Below are 20,854 nucleotides of genomic sequence, written 5' to 3' on the forward strand. Positions count from 1 at the left end.
CTTCTTCATGCTTTCTCTTCCCATCAAGGCAGAGGGTGACTACATGTTGGCCAGCTGAGTAACCCCCATGTTTCATGGGCTCCTAAGGATTTAGCTTAAGCAGTTGGCTCAGGGAGCTCTCAGGTGGAGCTGAGACATGTGATAAACACTGCTGGTGGAATTGCACAGAGTGCGGACTAGTGACCGGAGGAAGGAGGGGTCATGAGCAACCTCACTGCCGGGGGCCTGTGGGTTCTAGCCCCTTCCCTGTGCTGTGAGGGCAGTGGCCGGGTATCCAGCAGCTGACCAGCTGCTGACCACCACACCCCACCCCCCCCAGCCAGCGATGGATGAGGACAGCTGAGACCCACTCACCCTGCAGAGACAGAGTCACACTGGCATTTTTGAGGTCTTTTCTTTGAAAGAGTTACTAAATTCATCATTAAAGCTAATCTCTATTGGATCAGCTCGGTGCTTTGTGACCACCTAGAGGGGTGGGTTAGGGTGGGTGGGAGAGAAACGCAAGAGGGAGGAGGTATGGGGATATATGTATATGTAGAGCGGATTCAGTTTGTTATAAAGCAGAAACTGACACACCATTGTAAAACAATTATACTCCAATAAAGATGTCAAAAAAAAGTTAATCTGTAAAGGCCATTTTTTGATGTATTTTACAGTCTAAACAAAGTTGTACTTATCTCAAATTGAAGTAACTAAAATAAAATCCATGTTTTGTGGTGGAAGTCAGAGCATATAAAGGAATAAGATGTTTACGGTGAGAAGTGTGTGTACCTGAGGCACTGTGGTTCAAAATAAGCGTGCTGAAATGGATTAATGTGCTTCTGAAATTACTAGACATCAAAGTCCTATCTATAAGGCAGACCATTAACAGCTATGGAGTCAGGAGGGTGGTGATTTCAAGGTCCTAGCCAAGACCATGCCTTGGAAGTGGCTAGTTCAGAGAGATATGATTAACTCTGGGCAGAGAAATTTCTAGGAAACTGCTGTAGCCAATCTCTAAGAGAACTCTTTATCTGAGTGCCAAGTGTCTCCTGGTTAGATTCCGAAATCAGCCAGTAAGCGTTAAGTTGATATTAAAGCCAGTAGAGGTTCTCCCAGGAATTCCTGATGGGATGGTGGTGTGGTCAATGTCACCGACCCTGACAGGAAGAGGCAGGAGGCTGTTCTTCCTGGAACCAGCTTTGTGACCTTGGGCAAGTCACTTAGCTGCCAAGACTGCTTCCGGTCCTAAATGCTCTGATTTATTAACTTTGGGGAGGTAGTTACAGGGTATTAGGTGGAGAGAGGCTTTGCTGATGAGAAAAAGAGAAACACATGTTCAACAGTCTATGCTTTCTAACATGCATTGGAATCATTTCTCTGTGTTCATGCTATCAGGCTGTAATCACTTAGATTACAGTGACTGGAAGAGGGTGGAACAATTCAGGAAATGTTTGTAAAATAGGCAAGTCCTGAATTTACAGAGAAAGGAGGAGCCTGACCTGGAATGGGAGGGATGTTCCAGGCAGGGATTAGCTTATCTGGTGCCTTGGAGGAGTGGTGGGTGGGATGAAGAGTGGGTGCTGGGGTTTGGGTGACAAGAGAAAGACTAAGAAGCTAAGATCATGGTAAAAATGCTTTACTTGCTAAAATAGATACATGCAGACTTTTTGGAAACAAGAACTGTGGACTTGAACAAGAAATCTGCTTGTCTATCAGTTCCGGTTGGTTGTACTTCATGGACCAAGAAAATAAATTTCAGAACTATAATGATTGACATAGTGTAGCTAGCAAGATACTCAAAAGCAAAAAACAAACCAAAGAAACAAGAACAAAATTATCTCCTATTAGTCTGATTTAAAAAAGGAAGATATGGCTACCAGAAATTGTTGGAATCATCTCAGAATTTAGACATAGAACAAAGGTAGCTTTAAAAGAATCAAATAGCATTGTTCTCATATCCCTTCCCCATTTTGACGCAAATCAGCAAAAGCTGTCATGTACCTGCACCATGACTTAACTGACCCATTTTACAGACAGAGAGACTGAGCCCTGGGAGGTAGAATCTAGAATCACAACATATGTTAACTTCCACCGGTTCTTCAGTAAACAGATCACTTTAGCAAGATCTATGAAAATAAAATGATTTGTGTGTAAGAAGATAGGGTATGGAGTCTCTGGAGAAAGAGAACCAAGCATGGCTTTCTTGACAGAAGAGAAGACATTTTTGGCCCAAGCCATTTTGGGGTCTAAGCATGGCCACAATGCTTGTCCTTGAACAGGTCTCAGTTATCATTGATCTTGAGGGAACAAAAGAATGCAGAAATGTACGACTGTCATCAGGCAAGAGAAGTAACAATAACAAAGATAACGTATCAGTTGTAAAGGCTCCCAGTTTTGTTTCAGTGATACAGATTAGCCTGAAGCACTCAACCACCAGATCAACTAGAACCTAGTGGATGATGAGGTTGACCTTTTCTGACACTCATGACTTCAATCAGCTGAAGCCTGGACTTTGTCAGCCACCCAAGCTCCTTCATGAATATGCCTATACCCTTAGCTTAAAGCTCCCCCAGTTCTGCTGTTCAGAGAAACACTGCTTTGGGAAAGATCCTGGTGTTCTCCTAAGTTGTTGCAGGTAATAAATCCTTCCTTCTCCTGCTCTTTAGCTTGGTTGTGTCTTGGCTCTGATGCCGAAAGCTCAGCCTTTGTGCACCAGTACCTAATCAAGTCTCAGAGACAGAGTTTTGGGTGAAGTAGAAAAGAATAGCTTTATTGCTTTGCCAGGGGGACACAGCTGGCTCCTGCCCTCGAAAAACTATGTGTCCCAACTGGGGAGGATGTGATGAGGAGATTTATAGCAATGGTTCAAGGGTTGGGGTGGCTGATAGGATTAGGGTGTGTGCAGGGCCTGCGGCTCCTCTAATCTGGTCTCAGGTAATCTTTTTTATAGATTTTTTTAGAAATTTATTTTATTTATTTACTTTTGGCTGTGTTGGGTCTTTCTCTAGTTGTGGTGAGTGGGGACTGCTCTTCGGTGTGGTACGTGGGCTTCACATTGTGGGGGCTTCTCTTGTTGCAGAGCATGGGCTCTAGGTGCTGGGGCTTTAGTAGTCGTGGCGCGTGGGCTCAGCAGTCGTGACTCACAAGCTCTAGAGCATGGGCTCAGTAGTTGTGGCACACGGGCTTAGCGTGGGCTTGCTCCATGGCATGTGGGATCTTCCTGGAACAGGGCTCGAACCCGTGTCCTCTGCATTGGCAGGTGGATTCTTAACCACTGTGCCACCAGGGAAGTCCCTCACGGAATCTTCTTTTTGGTTTTTTTTTTTTTTTTTTTTGCAGTACGCGGGCCTCTCACTGTTGTGGCCTCTCCCGTTGTGGAGCACAGGCTCCAGACGCACAGGCTCAGCGGCCATGGCTCACGGGCCCAGCCGCTCCGCAGCATGCGGGATCTTCCCGGACCGGGGCATGAACCCGTGTCCCCTGAATCGGCAGGTGGACTCTCAACCGCTGCGCCACCAGGGAAGCCCCGAAATTGGGGAATTTTTAAGCTAAGGGTACAAGCATATTCATGAGGGGGCTTGAGCAGAGCAGAATTCAGCATAGAACTGGGGCCAAGGTCAACGGGGTCCTAGCTTTAGTTGATTGAAGTCACGAGGGTCAACATTGTCATTCTATCCTCCTCCTGGGTGCAGAGCTCAAAAACTGGATCAGATTGTTATGTATTTCCCTTGAGAAGGAACTAGGACGCTTTTATCACTGAACGATTGTTTCTTGACTGCTTTCCCTTTGTTTCTGCACTTCCTTAACTTCCCTTAAGATCACTGATTAGTGAGACCTGTTCAAGGGCAGGCACTGTGGCTAAGCTTAGATCCCAAAATGGCTTAGGCCAAAAATGGCTTCTCTTATGTCAAGAAAGCCACGCCTGGTTCTCTTTTTTTTTTTTTTTTTTTTTACATCTTTATTGGAGTATAATTGCTTTACAGTGGTGTGTTAGTTTCTGCTTTATAACAACGCCTGGTTCTCTTTCTCTGGGGACCCCCTACCTTACAGTCTGTCTCCTCATTTAACAGGTGAGTCAACTGAAGCCATGGAGATCCACATTTGACTGATTCAGCTTGGTGCCTAACAGGCAGCTGGGCACGTATGCCCACAATGAAACTCTGAAGCCATGTGCTGACCACCAAGGTTGAGGGATGGCATTAAAGTGGTCAGGCTGAATAATTGTGGGAACATCATTAATAACTGTGGGGAAGGGACACATATCTGATTGGAACTTTTCTATATACATATTTGTTGTAGAAATATAAGCAGATAAGGTAGGGGATCCCCAGAGGAAAAGAATCAGATAAAGCTTTCTGACATAAGAGAAGCCATTCTACATCTAGGCCATTTTGTGGTCTAAGGCGGGCTACAATCCTTGCCCTTGAACAGGTCTCAGTAATAATGATCTTAAGCGAACAAAGGAACAAATGACTGTTATCAGGCAAGAGAAGTAACAACAGCAAAGGTAATAAATCAGTTGTAGCTCCCAGTTCTGTATTAATGGTAAAGATTAACCTGCAGCACTATCTTGAGCTGTTCTGCAGAATTCAACACACACACCCCAACCTCCACCTCGTCAAGCACTCACCTACCAGATCAACTGGAATCTAACGGATGATGGTGTTGACCTTCGTGACTCCAATCAACTAGAGCTTGGACTCTGTCGACCTAGGTCCCAATTCGATGCTGAATTCTCCTCCTCAAGCCCCTCATGAATATGCATGTGCCCTTCACTTAAAAGTTCCCCCATCTTGCTGTCTTTCCACTACTTTGGGGAAGATCCCCTGTGTTCTCCTTACTTGCTGCAAGTAATAAATCCTTCCTTCTCCTGATATGTGGCTTGCTTGTGTCTTTTGGCTGAACACCCATCAAGAGGCATACCCAATTTTCGAGTTTTAGGGTAACAGGAACATGTTAAATAGGGGGTAATTTAATTTTTTTTCACCAAACAAACAACTTTTATTGAAGTTTAGTTGATTTACAATGTTGTGTTAGTTTCAGGTATACAGCAAAATGATTCATTTATATACATACATACATATATATATTCTTTGTCAGATTATTTTCCATTATAGGTTATTACAAGATATTGAGTATAGTTCCCTCTGCTATACAGTAGTCCCTGTTGTTTATCTAGTATTTTAATTTAAATTTTTACTTTTTTATTGGGGTATAGTTGTTTTACAATGCTGTGTTAGTTTCTACTGTACAGCGAAGTGGAGTTCCCTGTGCTCTACAGCAGGTTCTTATTAGTTATCTATTCTATACATGTTAGTGTATATATGTCAATCCCAGTCTCCCAGTTCATCCCCCCGGCCCCCACCCCCACCCCTGGAATTTAAAGTTGTTGACAAAGCACACTGGTATCTGTGGAAGAACTCGAAAACTTCCTGAAATAACAACATGCTCTGCTCACTGTCTAACGGGGTTGGCCGAGTATTAAGGTGAGAGGTGTGCGGAAGCCTGGACTCTCCTCTGCGGGGCTTCCTGCTCTGTGTGTTCCTGCGGAGGGGAGAGGGGCAAAGGCAGGGGTGTCAGGCAGGGCAGCTCCACCAGGCCCCCAGGCTGGGTCTGTTCAGCTTCTACTAAGACAGGACACAGGAGCATCTTTCCAGGGCTCCGCGGACAGGCGATGCTTCCTCACATCACATGCTGCTAAAGGAAGCCCTGACTTTTTAATTTAATTTAATTTAATTAATTAATTTATTTATTTATTTATTTTTGCAGTACGCGGGCCTCTCACTGTTGTGGCCTCTCCCGTTGCGGAGCACAGGCTCGGGACGCGCAGGCTCAGCGGCCATGGCTCACGGGCCCAGCCGCTCTGCAGCATGTGGGATCTTCCCGGACCGGGGCACGAACCCGTGTTCCCTGCATCGGCAGGCGGACTCTCAACCACTGCGCCACCAGGGAAGCCCAGCCCTGCCTTTAAAACAGGAAAGCTTAAAAAGAGAAGTCATACCTCATGCCTGGAAAGTACCTCTGCTATACCAAACACCATCACATCTGCCTTCTTATTTGACCTCCACAGTGAGCCAATACAGATTACATATGACAAAATAAAAGATCAGTGAATTGCAGATTGACTAATAAAAATGATAAATTCTGAAAAACAAAGAGAAACAGAATGAAAAGATATTGACTGGTAAGACAAGATCAAACAATCTAAATATGTGTAACTGGAGTCCCAGAAGAAATAAAAAGAGGAAAATGTGGCAAAAAATATTACTCAAAAAAATAATGATATAAGACTTCCCAATTTTGATGAAAAACCATAACTGTATAGATCCAAATAGTTCAGAAAACATAGGTAGGACAAATACAAAGAAGCCCACACCTTGGCATGTCATAATCCAACTGCTGAAAATCAAAGATAAAGAGAAAATCTTGGGAACAGGAAAACACAAACAAAAACAAAAAAGCCACAATGACTATAGAGAAGCAACATATCAGAAAATAAATAAATAAATAGGTGAGAATGCAGTGAAGTAACATCTTTAATGTACAGAAAGAGAATACCTGCCAACCATCTGATGGTTTCCCACTGTCCTCAAGGCAAAAGCTACAAAGCCCTAGGTGGTCCCTGCACCTCACTGCCTCTTCAGTCTCGTGCTGAACCGAGAAATCTCCCCTCGTGCTCCAGCCTCACCAGCTCCTTTCAGCTCCTTCAAGCCTGTGTGCCTCCCAGTGGAAGAGACTTTGCTCAGCTTCCCCTCTCCAGGGAACACCCTCGTCTCCTTGCCCACTGCTCATCTCTGTCTCTGAGCTCTCAGCTCACAGGGCATTTCCTTCCAAGTGCTTTTCTGCCCGTCTGCTTGGGCGGGGTTTCATCATTATACCTGTGAAAAGACGAGTTTACCTTCCTCTCTCTCTTCTTCCTGAAGGCTGGCACCTTGTAGATTTAAAATAAGAGAAGGGCCTTTTTTGCAGCTCCAAGCCAGAAAGGAGATGGGCAATCTTTTCACCTGGTGAAAGTCCAGGAGGTGTGCTGGCGGCAGGCTGACCTCCACAGCGCTGGGAATCTGACTGGTGTGTAGATGTCCCTCCTGGAGGTGGAACCACTCTGGGGGAGGGCTTTCTCCTGTGTCTCAGCCTCGGGGGTCTGCACCTCACACCCGCTTCTGGCAGCAGAGCGTGATGGAGAAGTAACAAGTGCCCACCCATGCTGGAGGCCACACAAAAAGAGGGGAGGCTTTGGGGACCAGGAAAGAATGAAGTGACTTAAAGATCCAAGGGCTTTGACATATATACACTAATATGTATAAAATGGATAACTAATAAGAACCTGCTGTATAAAAAATTAATTAAATAAAATTCAAAAATTCCAAAAAAAAAAAAAAAAGATCCGAGGGGCTGAGGGAAGAAGGTGTAAGAGGGAGGGTGCCCCCAAATCCAGAATTAAGGCATCACTCTCTCCATGAGTGGTCTGTGCACTCAGGGCAAGTGCAGCGGATGGTGCATGGTGTAGAGAATCCAATCCTGAATTTCTATAATTGTCTCTGGGCCAAAGTATGGAATGACTGAACACTCTTGGCAACCCACACGCGTGCCAGACTGGGCTTGTCCCGCCCCACTCCCGTGCTTTGGCCTCAGGCAGAAGCACACACCTTGACCTTCCTCCAGAGGATGACAGGGGTCAAAGAGAACATCCAGCCAGGAGAATGCTTTTGTTACTTGCCATCTTCCCTCTCCAATTAGAGGTTACATACATCCTCACACGGTGCCCTGCATGCTTGGCCACAGCTAACTGGACCAGGCGTGGATGCCTGACTCATGATTCACAGATTCTCTTTTCTGCAAATTTGAAATTAGAGCTATCAAGCTTTCTTTGATTTCTTGCTTTAGTAGGCCTTAGAGTTTAGGCAGACACATTTGCTGTGTGGATAAAGAAGGAACAAACCAGGTCTATAGAAAGTGAGAGAAGAATGGTCAGACACACAAGAAACTCTGCATCTTCCAGGAAGGGAGACAGAATGAATAGAGACTTTGGTCGCTGATGGCTTTACAGTGTCCAGCTCCAGGCTCTACAGTGTTCAGTTCTAGTTTTGCATTTGGTCCCAGCATTTCACCTGCCTTTGATTTCCATGAGCTACTCCTCTTTCTTCTGATAAAGTCTCCTTTCAACTCCAGCTAAGTTAAGTGAACTTCTGTTTTTATAAACGAAATAATCTATTACTTAGAACCAATAATCTCTGAGTTGGTTTCCATTACTTATCACTAATAATAATCTGAGATTTGTAGCCAACAATTTTATGATGTGTACTTAATTTTAATTGCTTGTAACCCATCAAAAACAACAAATTAAACAAACCAACAGACCCAGCTGGTGTGATTAAGACAGAGCTGGTCCGCCTGCCGATGCAGGGGACATGGTTTGTGCCCCGGTCCGGGAAGATCCCACATGCCGCGGAGCGGCTGGGCCCGTGAGCCATGGCCGCTGAGCCTGCACGTCCGGAGCCTGTGCTCCGCAACGGGAGAGGACACAACAGTGAGAGGCCCGCGTACCAGAAGACAGAGCTGGAAGGTCACTGTGCCAGGAATCTAAGAAGTCTTCAGGTTCAGCTTTGGTCAGCAGAATCCTAAAGATGCCCCAGGCTTCCCATCCCCTGGCTGTTCAATCAGACACTAATCTAGATAAGAACTTTGCCGGTGCAGTTAAGGTTAGGCATCACTTGACTTGTAGATAAGATTATTCTGTATTACCAGGTGGGCCCAGTGTAATCACATGAGTCCTTTAGAAGAAGAAGAGGAAGGCAGAAGGGGAAGGAAAGAGACATTCCAAGCAGAGGAAGGTCTCAATGCTCCATTTCGGGCTTTGAAGATGGAGGGGGCCACAAGCCCAGGAATGTGGGCAGCCTCCAGCAGGTGAGAACGACTCTCAGGGGACAGCCAGCAAGGAAAGGACCTTAGTGCTACAACCTCATTGGACTGAATTTGGCCAACAACCCAAATGAGCCTAGAAGTGGATTCTTCAGATAAGAGGCCAAGCCAGCCAACTCCAGTGAGACCCTAAGCAGAGAACCCAGTTGAGCCGCACTGTGCCCAGATTTCTGGCCCACGGAGCCTGTGACCTAATAGATGGGTCTTGTTTTAAGCTACTCTGTTTGTGGTACATATTACTACAGAAATAGAAAACTAATACGACTGTCATCTGGGGTACATCAGCACCACCTCGGGAATCCAACACACTCCACGGCCAGAGGCCATCCTCTCTACCATGTGGTTCAGGTCTCTTGCTTGTAAATCAAACAAAGAGAAAAAGAAAAGGAAAAACAGAACTTTAGGTCAAGCCTTGCAGTCTATCCTTGGGACCTCTTCATGTAGGTGTGGGCTGTACGTGCACATTAATGAGGTTTTTTTAAAATCACGATAAATGATAAAGTAACTGATATCCTTAACTGAAGGTCAAGGTCATCCTGATTCACGGGGCTAGGAATCTCCAATCATGGAATTTACAGTTAACCCTCCTCCCATGCAGGTTGGCAATACTATAAAAACAACCTTTCTCAGGATATTTTGGGAGTTATATTCCCAGTGAGAAATGAGAAATGCAGACCCATATGGAACTGGAAAGGCTAGCAAGAGCAAATAATTTGCTGATCTTCATGGGGCTGGAAAGGGAGAGAGAGGATACAGTCTCAGGCTTAACATTTTTAAAAAGAGGGAGAAAGGCTCAGGGGAGTCTTTTGGGTATTGGACCCAGGCTCCCAGCTGTGGCCAGGAATCAGGGTGTGGACGTTCCAGATCCCCACTCCTGGAGCTGGATGGGTCAGCAGAACCCAGGCTGGATTTATGTTGGTGGAGTTTATGGGGCTGCTAGAGGGGGAGTGTGAGAAAATGATATTTTAGTGGCTCCAAAAGGAGGAGACCAATGCCAAGGTTAGGGATGGTGCTTCTCCTGCTATGAACGTGAGATTTGGAGCCCTGGGAAGGAAGGGGCAGCCCAAAGGCGGAAGGACCTCTGCTTGGAAAGCCTCTGAGTCTCTGAGCAGAAGCTTCACGGCCCAGAAAACCCACAGCGATGTGGAGGCCGGCCTCACCCTCCCTCCAGCCCAGAGCCCCAGGGCCAGCTGTGCAGAGTGGGCAGAAAGAGGGTGAGCGGAGACACCTACTCACGGGGCTGCCGGCAGAAGGGTGATGGGGAAATGCCCTGTGAGCCAGAGCAGGACCAGTCCGCAGGCTCGTTTCTGAGGGCGGGGGAAGCCTCTGGGGTTGGGGGCAGGCAGCACCAGGGGTCTGACTTAGCAGATAAGGTGCATGGCCTCAAAGCCCTCACCATTTAGGCAGAAATGCCAAGTGATGTCATTTGCTCCCAAAGGCTGGTGAGGCCCAGAATATTCAGTCTGTACCCTCATGCCAAAAACACGAGTGTGGGCTCGTTTAAGAGTCTGTGCCGGGGCTTCCCTGATGGCGCAGTGGTTGAGAGTCCGCCTGCCGATGCAGGAGACACGGGTTCGTGCCCCAGTCTGGGAGGATCCCACATGCCATGGAGCGGCTGGGCCCGTGAGCCATGGCCGCTGAGCCTGCGCGTCCGGAGCCTGTGCTCCGCAACGGGAGAGGCCACAACAGTGAGAGGCCCGCGTACCGCAAAGAGTCTGTGCCAAGATGGAAGACAGCTATTTCCATTGAACAACAAAAGCAAAAAACCCGAACGTCCCTCAAAGGAAAGCTGTGTCAAGGCGGAGCGGAGGGGCTTCTTTTAAATAGCCCTCCCTCTGGGCCCTGAACATCCCCGGGCACCTCCCCAGGTCATAGGAAGCAGAGTTCCATGAGGGCTAATCCCCATGCCCACAGCCTCCCTCCAAGCCCCAACCTCAAAAAATTCTAAACACAAAAAATCAAGAACAACAACTCAGTTGAGCCCTGGTTTGGGCAATCTCTTGGGCGACCTTCCCTGGCCTACTTTTAAAGCACAAAGTGGGGGTGGCGGGCAGGACTCGTCCTTCATTTTTACATCAACATGTACTTTTCCAGGTACAAGGTAGTGAGTTGAATGGTGGCCCCCTGCAAAAGACATGTCCTAAGCCCTGGACATTGTGAACGTGACCTTATTTGCTAAAAAAAGGTCTTTGCAGATGTAATTAAGGAAAGCGTCTCAAGGTGAGGTCATCCTGGATGGTCATTCCTAAATCCGATGACAAGTGTCCTTATAAGGGACACACAGAGGCGAACCACAGGGTGCAGAGGACACGGCCACGAGAAGACAGAGACAGAGATTGGAGTGAAGATGGAAGAGGTAAGGAACGGATTCTCCCCTATAGCCTCAGGAGACAGCCCAGCCCTGCCCACATCTTGGTTTTGGACTTCTGGTCTCCAGAACCACCAGAGAATAAATTTCTGTTGCTTTGGGCCCCTCAATTTGTGGTCATTTGTCACAGTAGCTATAGGAAATGGATACACGCAGTTACAGGAATTCAGTCTACGTTTTAGCCTACACTCTCCACTCCTTCCTTTTCTGTCACTCTCAGTTGTGGTCAGGAGGCGGCAAAAAGCTTTCTGATGTTTATATTTGTGACTGCTTCAAAGCAGACCAATGCAACAATTGAACATTGAAATAACAGTAACTGAAGGTATGGAGTATGATGTGAGAATTCTCACTATGTTGAATGCTAACAGCCAATGCTAGGAAGACTTGGTTGACAATGGACTTGTGAGGGGGACACTGAGGGTCCACAGGATTTATCATGTGACTTAGGAATCATCTGTTTCATCGTCTGCATCGGAGGTCTTATCACCTGTGACGGGGGAGGAGGTAAAAAGGGTGGAAAATGAGGGATGAGGGATGCCAGTATTCTGCTATGGTTGAGTCAGGAGACACTTTCTAAGGTTGATAGAATAAGAAATAAAGATTAAGGGCCTCCCTGGTGGCGCAGTGGTTGAGAGTCCGCCTGCCGATGCAGGGGACGCGGGCTCGTGCCCCAGTCCGGGAAGATCCCACATGCCGCGGAGCGGCTGGGCCCGTGAGCCAAGGTCGCTGAGCCTGCACGTCTGGAGCCTGTGCTCCACAACAGGAGAGACCACAGCAGTGAGAGGCCCGCATACCACAAAAAAAAAAAAAAGAAAAGAAATAAATATTAATAACTTCATTTTTAAAAAGAAGAACTAAAAATTGTTCTGTAGTCATAAAATATGTAGAAGATCATGGGAAAGGAATGCTTACATTTTGTAGAAGAGTCACTAGACCCTATCAGGAGTTGCTAAACAAGAAACGGAGGGAGTTTCCTGGTGGGCTAGTGGTTAGGACTCTGCGCTTTCACTGCCACGGCCCGGGTTCAATCCCTGGTCGGGCACCTGAGATCCTGCAAGGTGCGCAGCACAGCCAAAAAAAAAAAAAAGGCAGTTGAGGGCTTCCCTGGTGGCGCAGTGGTTGGGAGTCCGCCTGCCGATGCAGGGGAAGCGGGTTCATGCCCCAGTCAGGGAGGATCCCACACGCCGCGGAGCGGCTGGGCCCGTGAGCCATGGCTGCTGAGCCTGCGCGTCCGGAGCCTGTGCTCCACAACGCGAGAGGCCACAACAGTGAGAGGCCGGCGTACCGCAAAAAAAAAAAAAATGGGCATGAAGATTAAATGAGATGACGTGTGTTAAAGTGTCTGGGACATTCTAGTTTCTATTCCACTGAAAGAGGTAAGAGATGAGGAAGTTAAAAAGAAATTCTGCCTTCCACAATGAGGCAAGAAAAAGGGGCAGGGAAGTGGGGAGGACTGAGAATAGAGGCAATGGCGAGTTTGGGACCATGAGGTGAGAAGGCTCTGGTTGCTCCTTGAATGACAGAAACAAGCATCCCTTAGCTTGGAGGCATATATAGACTTGGGATCTATTTGTTATTAACTTTGAGGCATATATTGTATATTCTTGGGGTACATTTGCTGTTAACTTTGAGGCATATATCGTATATTCTTGGGGTACGTTTGCTATTATATATTGTGTATACTGAGGGTACATTTTGCTATTAACTTTGAGGCCTGCATACACTTGGGGTACATTTGCTTCTGCAGCCACAGCTACTCTCAAAGTTGCCCAAGGAGAGTCTGTAGAATGAGAAGAAGAGAGTGATTTGGGCAGAACCTTGTTGAATGCCCACTTTGAGGGACTGGTCAGAAGGCAAGACCCCACCAAGAGGTCCGAAGAGTGGGCTGGTGCCTCACAGAAGCCAAGGGAAGAAAGTGCTTCAATAAGGAGGGAAAGTCCAAGAAGAACTGCCTTACCAATTGGATTTAGCCCAAAGGAGGTCTGTAGTAATCTTGTCCAGATAGTCTTAGAGGAGTGGTGGGTACCAGCTCCCCTGCAGAGGTTGAGGAGGGAGAGGGAGGGGGGCGGACACGGGCTCTGAGCAGTGTGGGTAGTGCCCGGAGGAGAAGTGTGGTTGCAGGAAGGTGTCTTTCTTTCTTCTTCCTCCTTGCCTTTCTTTCCTTTTATTCTATTCCCTTCATTCCTTCCTATCTCCCTCCCTTCTTTTCCTTCGATGAGTAGAAAGACATAAGCATGCTTCAATTCTAATGAAAAAGGAAATGGAAGCTACAGAAAAACAACTTCCAAAACTCTTATCTACTGCCCAGAGGGCTTTCTCATAGAACCAATAAATTGCCCATCAAACACCTCCATCTGGATGTCCCTTGGGTGCCTGAAGTTCAATATTGTCTAAAACTGCTTTTTCTGTCTTTCCTCCCAGTGTTTGCTTCTTTTATCCTCTTGACAGGCACCACCATCCACCCTCCCAGTCGCCCCAGTCAGGAACCTGTGGGTCACCATGGATTCTACCTTCGCCTTGTCACACACCCAGTACGGTCCTGCTGTATCCTCAACCTCCCTCACGTCCATCAGGCTCTTCCATCTCCACTGTCCCTTCTCAGTGGAGCTGCCCACCTTCTCTCCCCTGGACCACTGAGAGTCTCCTGAACGGCTACCTTGCCTCTAGTCTCATATCTTTGAAGTTTCCTCATTAAGCAACCTCATCTTCAAAGGAATACTTTTCATTCTGTAGGAAAAGTCTTGCAGTCTTCCAACTGTGATATGTGGCTTCTTTGTCTTTACCTTTGGCACGTTCATCCACCTCAGTCTGGAATGCCACTTATTCCTTTGTCTCAGACCCAAATCAAGGGCTTGTCTGACTCTCAGACAGATCTGATGTCTCCAGTGGTCCAGCCTGACACCTCTGATGTGTTTTCATAGTCTCTCCCTAGACACTAAGCTCTTTAAAGGCAGGGATAGTATTTTATTAATCTCTGTACTTCCAGTTCCCGGCACCATTGCAGGCACTGATTGAATGAATGAATGACAATGAAAAAGACAGGGCTAAATGCAACTTCAGGGAACCGATTCCTCATTACACTTTTTGGGTTCAGTCCTCTAACACGTCATAAGCCGCCAAATCATATTATCCGTGTTCAGGCCACCCCACTCCTCTCGTTTACCCACAGGATATTGTCACAAACCTCACACAGCAATTTGCCGTGTTACCTGTTTCCCAGAGTACGGCACCAGGAAATGTCAGCCCTTCAAGATGTTCTGGGAGAGAAGGATTCCAGGGTCACAGTAAGTTTTGGACACAGTACAAACCACATTCTCCTTTTGGGGATACACCATGTAGCTTAAGGGCTTTGAGAAGTTTAACAGAAAAAATGTTGAATTTGGTTGTCAAGGCTTCCCAAACTTATCTGAACCTTTTCTTTCTTCAAGTCACACTTTGAAGCTTTAATATTTCTGAAAGTTGGCCTGTGGCAGTCTTTCGATTTACTCACAGTGGGGTTCTTCTAGTAACACATGACGCTGGAATCCTACTTGATTCCTACGCAGTGACTTTTGGTGCCATCTTTTGCCGACAAAATGGCATACGGCAGTTTTAACGATACCTGTTTTCCAAATAAGCAATGTATCTTGAGTTTATGACATGTTTTAGAGAGTAATGATTTTGCCTCAGTTAAGAAATTCTATGCCTATCTGAAAGCTTCCATGTATCTTATGAGGTTTACTTTTTTTGTTTTGTTTTTGGTTTTGCTTTTTTTGTAGAAAACTTTTTGTTCCACCTAACTGGGGATTAAAAATAAGATATACCAAAGATACTCTTTTGATTTCTTAATTGAAACGTAAGTGAGTTAGAGTGAGGTCTTGCTTCCTTTTAGGCTTCACTCTAGGGTCCTTAAGGGAAAGCAACACTATCTTCCAACATGATCTGGATGGTGAGGTTCAAACCTGAAGATTTCATTGTTTTAAATTTGAGATTTCAGAGACAGAAACTTAGGGTGTATCTCTACATACATCCTAGACTAAAATCCAAACTTCTTGTTTAAAAGTGAATAGCTGGGCTTCCCTGGTGGCGCAGTGGTTGAGAATCTGCCTGCTAATGCAGGGGACACGGGTTCGAGCCCTGGTCTGGGAGGATCCCACATGCCGCAGAGCAACTGGGCCCGTGAGCCACAACTACTGAACCTGCGCATCTGGAACCTGTGCTCCGCAACAAGAGAGGCCGCGATAGTGAGAGGCCCGTGCACCGCGTTGGAGAGTGGCCCCCGCTTGCCACAACTACAGAAAGCCCTCGCACAGAAACGAAGATGCAACACAGCAAAAATAAATAAATTAATTAATAAACTCCTACCCTCGACATCTTCTAAAAAAAAAAAGTGAATAGGTACTTCATAAAAAAAATCCATCTGTCTAGTTGTCTTCTATAACTCAGCTTGTACAGAGTGAAATGATATTTCTTTCTATAACAGCACTTTGGATGGTTTAAGGGACAGTAGTGTGAGCAGGGAACACTGTCCAGCAGTTCATTCATGCGACATCTACAACAATTTCTGCTAGTCACGTTCATTAGAGTTACTTTTCCTAAAAGGATAATGTATACTAATCTCAAATCCTATTGCAGAGCTGGTATTTAAAAGCTCAATTTCACATTTTTTCCAAGCCAAATTTCCTAAATATTTGGATTAATTAATACTCTGAAGAAGGGACTTGCCAGTTGAAAAATCGTACTTAGAATTACGATTCTGGGGTATTTGCATCATTTCATGTCTGGATGAGGATTATGCTAATAGTTTCAGACATCACATCTGCAAAACATTGTTTGATGTTCTCTCATGGAGATTTCTCAGTCATAAGATTGCCGAGTGGAAAGACTTTTTAAAAAATCAGTTTGTCTCTCACTGTATCTGGTGCATAAAACAGAATAAAAGTCTGCCAACACCACGAGCTGAGGATCTTTTATATTGTGTCTATATAATACCCGCAAGGGCAAGAAGGCATAAGTCACCCATTGCCCTGCCAAGTTTCCTTTGTAAACTTGTTGTGTTGGCATCACCAGCTCATGACAAGCACATCAGAGCACATCAGAAAACGTCAGTGGAGCAATAATTAGCAACTGCATCAGGCGCCTGGGCCCATTTTGATAATGTGAGATCATAGCTTTCCTGCTCTTGGATGAACAGGAAAGAGTGGTTTCTGGAAGCCACAGAGCACCTAAACCAGTTTTCCCACTTGTATTTGGGTTAAGTATTAGACCAAAGCATTAAGAAACAAGAGGTTCAGAATATATGAAGATTTGAAACCGAGAACCAGATGAGTCACTGACTTTCCCTAAAATGACTCCGAGAGTTGATAGATATTGTAGACTGTCTAGAAAAATGCCCAGTGTTACGCTGGGAGGTACATACAAGAGAAATACGCACTGGAGTCCTGGTCGTCGATGACAAGGTTAAGAAGAAAGAAATAACCTGTATGACACAACTGGAAAAGAGTACTTCCTGCTAAGTGCTGTGTTACCAATCACAGAGTGATCTGACATGGGCGTACGTACTCAGGAGAGAAGAGAAACAAGTAGAGTTTAGGAAAGAGGCATAGGGGAGGCATGATTGAGTGCCACTTGGAAATAGAAAGAATTTTGCAAATAGTCAACGTTGATTGAACTCTTCTTTTTGTCCAATACTGTGGTAGGCAATCAGCTTACAGTATTTAATTTATTTTCCCCTACAGTCCTGTGAGTGTAATACTCTTATTTATCCCCATTTTACTAGTGAGGACACTGAGACTCAACGGGGTAAGTGATGTGTCTAAGACACACAGCAAGTAAGTGGCAGAGGGGGAATTCCAGGGCAGCTTGCAGACCTCTTAGCCACCTTGCTACCATAGCTAGCTCTGTTGTCATCAAAGACATGGGTATAGATAGGAATATGGATATAAATGCACACGTATGTATTAGATGTGGTGGAAGCAGAAGATGGTCACAGGGGACCGCATTTCAGAGATGAGAGAAAGATTAAGTATAAAAGAAGGAACTGGCATGGATGTGAGGGGGTTGAGGAAGATACATGGCTATCTGGGAAGAAGGGCAAACCTCGGGAGGGTCAGGGAGGACCTCGGTGGGCAGGTTGGGGTCAGCATGTAACAGGGAGGCTGGCTGGTCTGGAGCTGAGATTCAGGTGTGGACTGAATGACCAATACTGACCACCATACTTTGTCTCTGTGCTTTGGGTGCGGAGAAAAAATATTCAAGGACAAATGCCCAGGCACGTCTTCTGATGTGACTGTAACCCCAGAGACCCATGGGAAAGAGCTTGAACCCTGACTACTTCGGGGGTCAGACACATGCAGACCCCAAGGTGTGGAGCAACGGAAACCTGAGGGCTGAGGAGGAAGGGAAGCCACATCCAGCCCCTTTGACCCCCACTCAACAGACACAGGTTCCCAGTGAGGGAGGCATTAGCAAGCCTCCCACGTGTACACATCACCCTTCTCATGATACGGTTTCAAACAAGACGATGCTCCAGTTCATGCCCCTCACTTCATCCGGTTCCTGCCCAGAGAAACCATGATCTGTAATAGCTCTGGACCACTGAGAAGACTTTCAAGTAAGATTTTGGACCAAATCCTCTTTTCTCTGTGTGCTCTGACTTGAGAACTTAACCCTTGAATGAGATATGATTCCACAGTGCACATGAAAGCCCCACCATCATCATCTTAGATGTTCCTGGAAGGTACAAGAAGGAGAAGTGCAGGACACTGTCCAAATGGATGTGGGGCACCCATAAAGGACAGTCCTGGGCATTCCCAGAGAAGCTTGGGTGTGAGACGCCTTCAAGGGTTACAAGGCTTCCTGCAAAGCAGAGCTGGGGCAGAGCTGCAGAGATGAACACAGGGATCTTGAAGTGGCTGCATTTGTGAGCTTAAACTGGTGACGCCCAGGAGAGCCAGTGATCACATACCAACTGTTCCAGCATGTCTTTAGGTGTGTTATGGAGTGTGCACACAGAACCCCATGGGCCATGTGTATTTATTAGGCAAAGAAAGCACGTATTTTGCAGGAAGATCACTAACACCAGTGACAAAAGCAGTAAAAGAGCAGAAGAAACACAAATCCTTTTTTTTCAGTCATAGCCTTCTTATCACACTTTAGTGAAAAATGATTGATCACCATTTAGCAAAAACTTCGTTTTTGCCCATCTAAAGATACACGTTTATTTCGAGGCAGAAGAAATCCATAGCTTATGGCTTCAGTTCACTTGTCCTCTGTGCTAAACCCAAGGTCACACTCAAGACGGCACGCACACAGACGATCTCCAATTTACAAGAGGACACTTATAAATTGGTTCTCTGGAGCACAGGAGCACGTCCCCATCGACTCTCAGGCCAGCCCGTAAAACTCTCTGAACCCCCTGAGTTCCGAAGCTGGTTCCAAAAGCCGCCTCAGAGCAACTGTGAGACTGAGGGTGGAGCAGGGCCAGGGGGGTGGGGTTGGACTTGGAGGGCGGGAACTGTCATGCCCTTGAAAGGAAGAGCTCAAAGTCACGGTCGTTTTGGGCACAAGTTTTCCAGGACTAGTTGTTGTAGCAATATAGCATTACTTTTATTTCTTAAATAACTGTTTTGCGAAACAGTTTAAGACTCACAAGAAGTTGCAAAAATAGTACAGATTCTGTGTATCCTTCACCCAGTTGCCTTAATAATCATCTCTTACCTAATCATGGTATATTGTCAAAACCAGAAAACCGACATTGGCAACCGGCTCTTAACTCAGAGAGCTTACTCAGATTGGACCAGTCATCTTTTTTTCTGCCTCAACAAATATAATGCTTTGGAATTATTAGATCATTTTATTTTTCCAATGTTACAATGCTAAAAAAGTCTCAATTTTTGCAACAAAATCTTCCATTCTTTACTATAAAACATTTAACTGATGGTGTTATTTGAGTGAAGACTGAGTAGGTTTTATATTTATACAAATCACTTTAATTTTGATATTAAAAGGCAAAGATTTTATCTTAAATTTCTAGGCTATACAATATTTGTAGCCAAGAGAATAACTTATGAAATGACAACTTTAAAAATTAATCTGAGTCACTGTTTGCTAACAGTGTTTGGTCCTGGCTCCTGGACCTACTGGTGCTATGAACTGAGTGACCTCATTTTAGATGAGTTACTTGATCTCTCTGGTTCTTAATTACTTGATTGCAAAATAAAGAAATTGGACTACATGACTTCTGAAATTTTTTTCAGCTAAAAAAACTCCTATGGGACCCCCATGTCAAAAGTATCATATAGAGATTGTTATAGAAAGCATAAGGTAGTTTTACGAAAAACAGACAAAACAAAAACAAAAACCAAACCCCAGAGCTAAAGCAAAAAGGGAAAGGGAAAAATACCTTGTATTCACCTAAAAGTTATGGGAAGAGTACAAAAGAACATTTGAGGGCAGCATCTGTAGAGGATGAGGCCCACCTGCCTGCAGGTGGCCCTGACGAGCAGACACGGTCTGAATTCCCCATAAACCACTTAAACTTGTGTGACATTTGGACCATCCCAAGCCTCAGTTTCCCCATCTTAAAAGGATGATGGACCCTGTTAGTGGGGCTCTGAGGAGGAAGAGGGATATGACAGGTAAAGCACATGACAGTCTTGTCCCATGAATGTTAACAGAGCCCCTGAGTGTCACATGTGAGTGGGAATAGAGTGGATGTTGCGATAGATGGTATGAATGGAGTGTGGGTCCGCCTGCCTCTGACAGTGTGGTTAGCTTAAGCGGGGAGCCTCCACTTCCAGAGAACAAGTTATGGGGCTTAGGTGTGGTTGTCACCCTGGGCACTTGTGAACTGGGAAGGCGGATAGGGTTTCCCCTGTGATGTAGAAGAGAGACCCCCGGTCTCAGTGGGGGGATCTGAACTGGCAGAAATGAGGAACGCTAATTAGAGAGCATTCTACTCTGTTTTTAGGAAAAATAGATATGTCCCACATACTTTTCATCTCACTGTAAATTTGGGATTAGAATTTAGACTCTGGATTTCAGTCTAAGACATCTTACTATGAAAATGAAAGAAAGATTTATTATTCTCTCCCCATCTTGCTGCTCATACTATTTTCTTATCTACAAATGCCTTCTCTTCCGCCTGGCCTTTTCTCCTGCTATTTATAGCCATGTCTCAAACATAGCCTTCCAATTGCGATACTCAAGATAAATGGGAAAATCATCTAGACCACAATCAATTCAATAAAAAGATAGAAAAAATTAATTAATTCAATAAAAAGACAGAAATATTTGTATGTACCCCTGTCCAGCAGCCATAAAACATTGCTATGTACATCAAAATTTCTTAGTGGGTAGTCTTGTTCTCCTTATACTATTTCTTTGGGCCATATTTTTTAAAGTTTTCATTTTGAATTTTTCAAAGAGCTTTCACCTTTTCATGTTTAACACATAGCTTTAAAATCTTACAACATCGAATATTCTGTCTGCCAGCATTCTACAACCTGCATTAGAAAACCAGTGTTAATATATACATATATATATACAAACTGCACTAAAATTGACCTGGATTACTGTAACTTATACATTTTATTTTTGTATTTA

Source organism: Mesoplodon bidens, assembly GCF_964165515.1.
Source record: "Mesoplodon bidens genome assembly, chromosome: 12".
NCBI lineage: Eukaryota > Metazoa > Chordata > Mammalia > Artiodactyla > Ziphiidae > Mesoplodon > Mesoplodon bidens.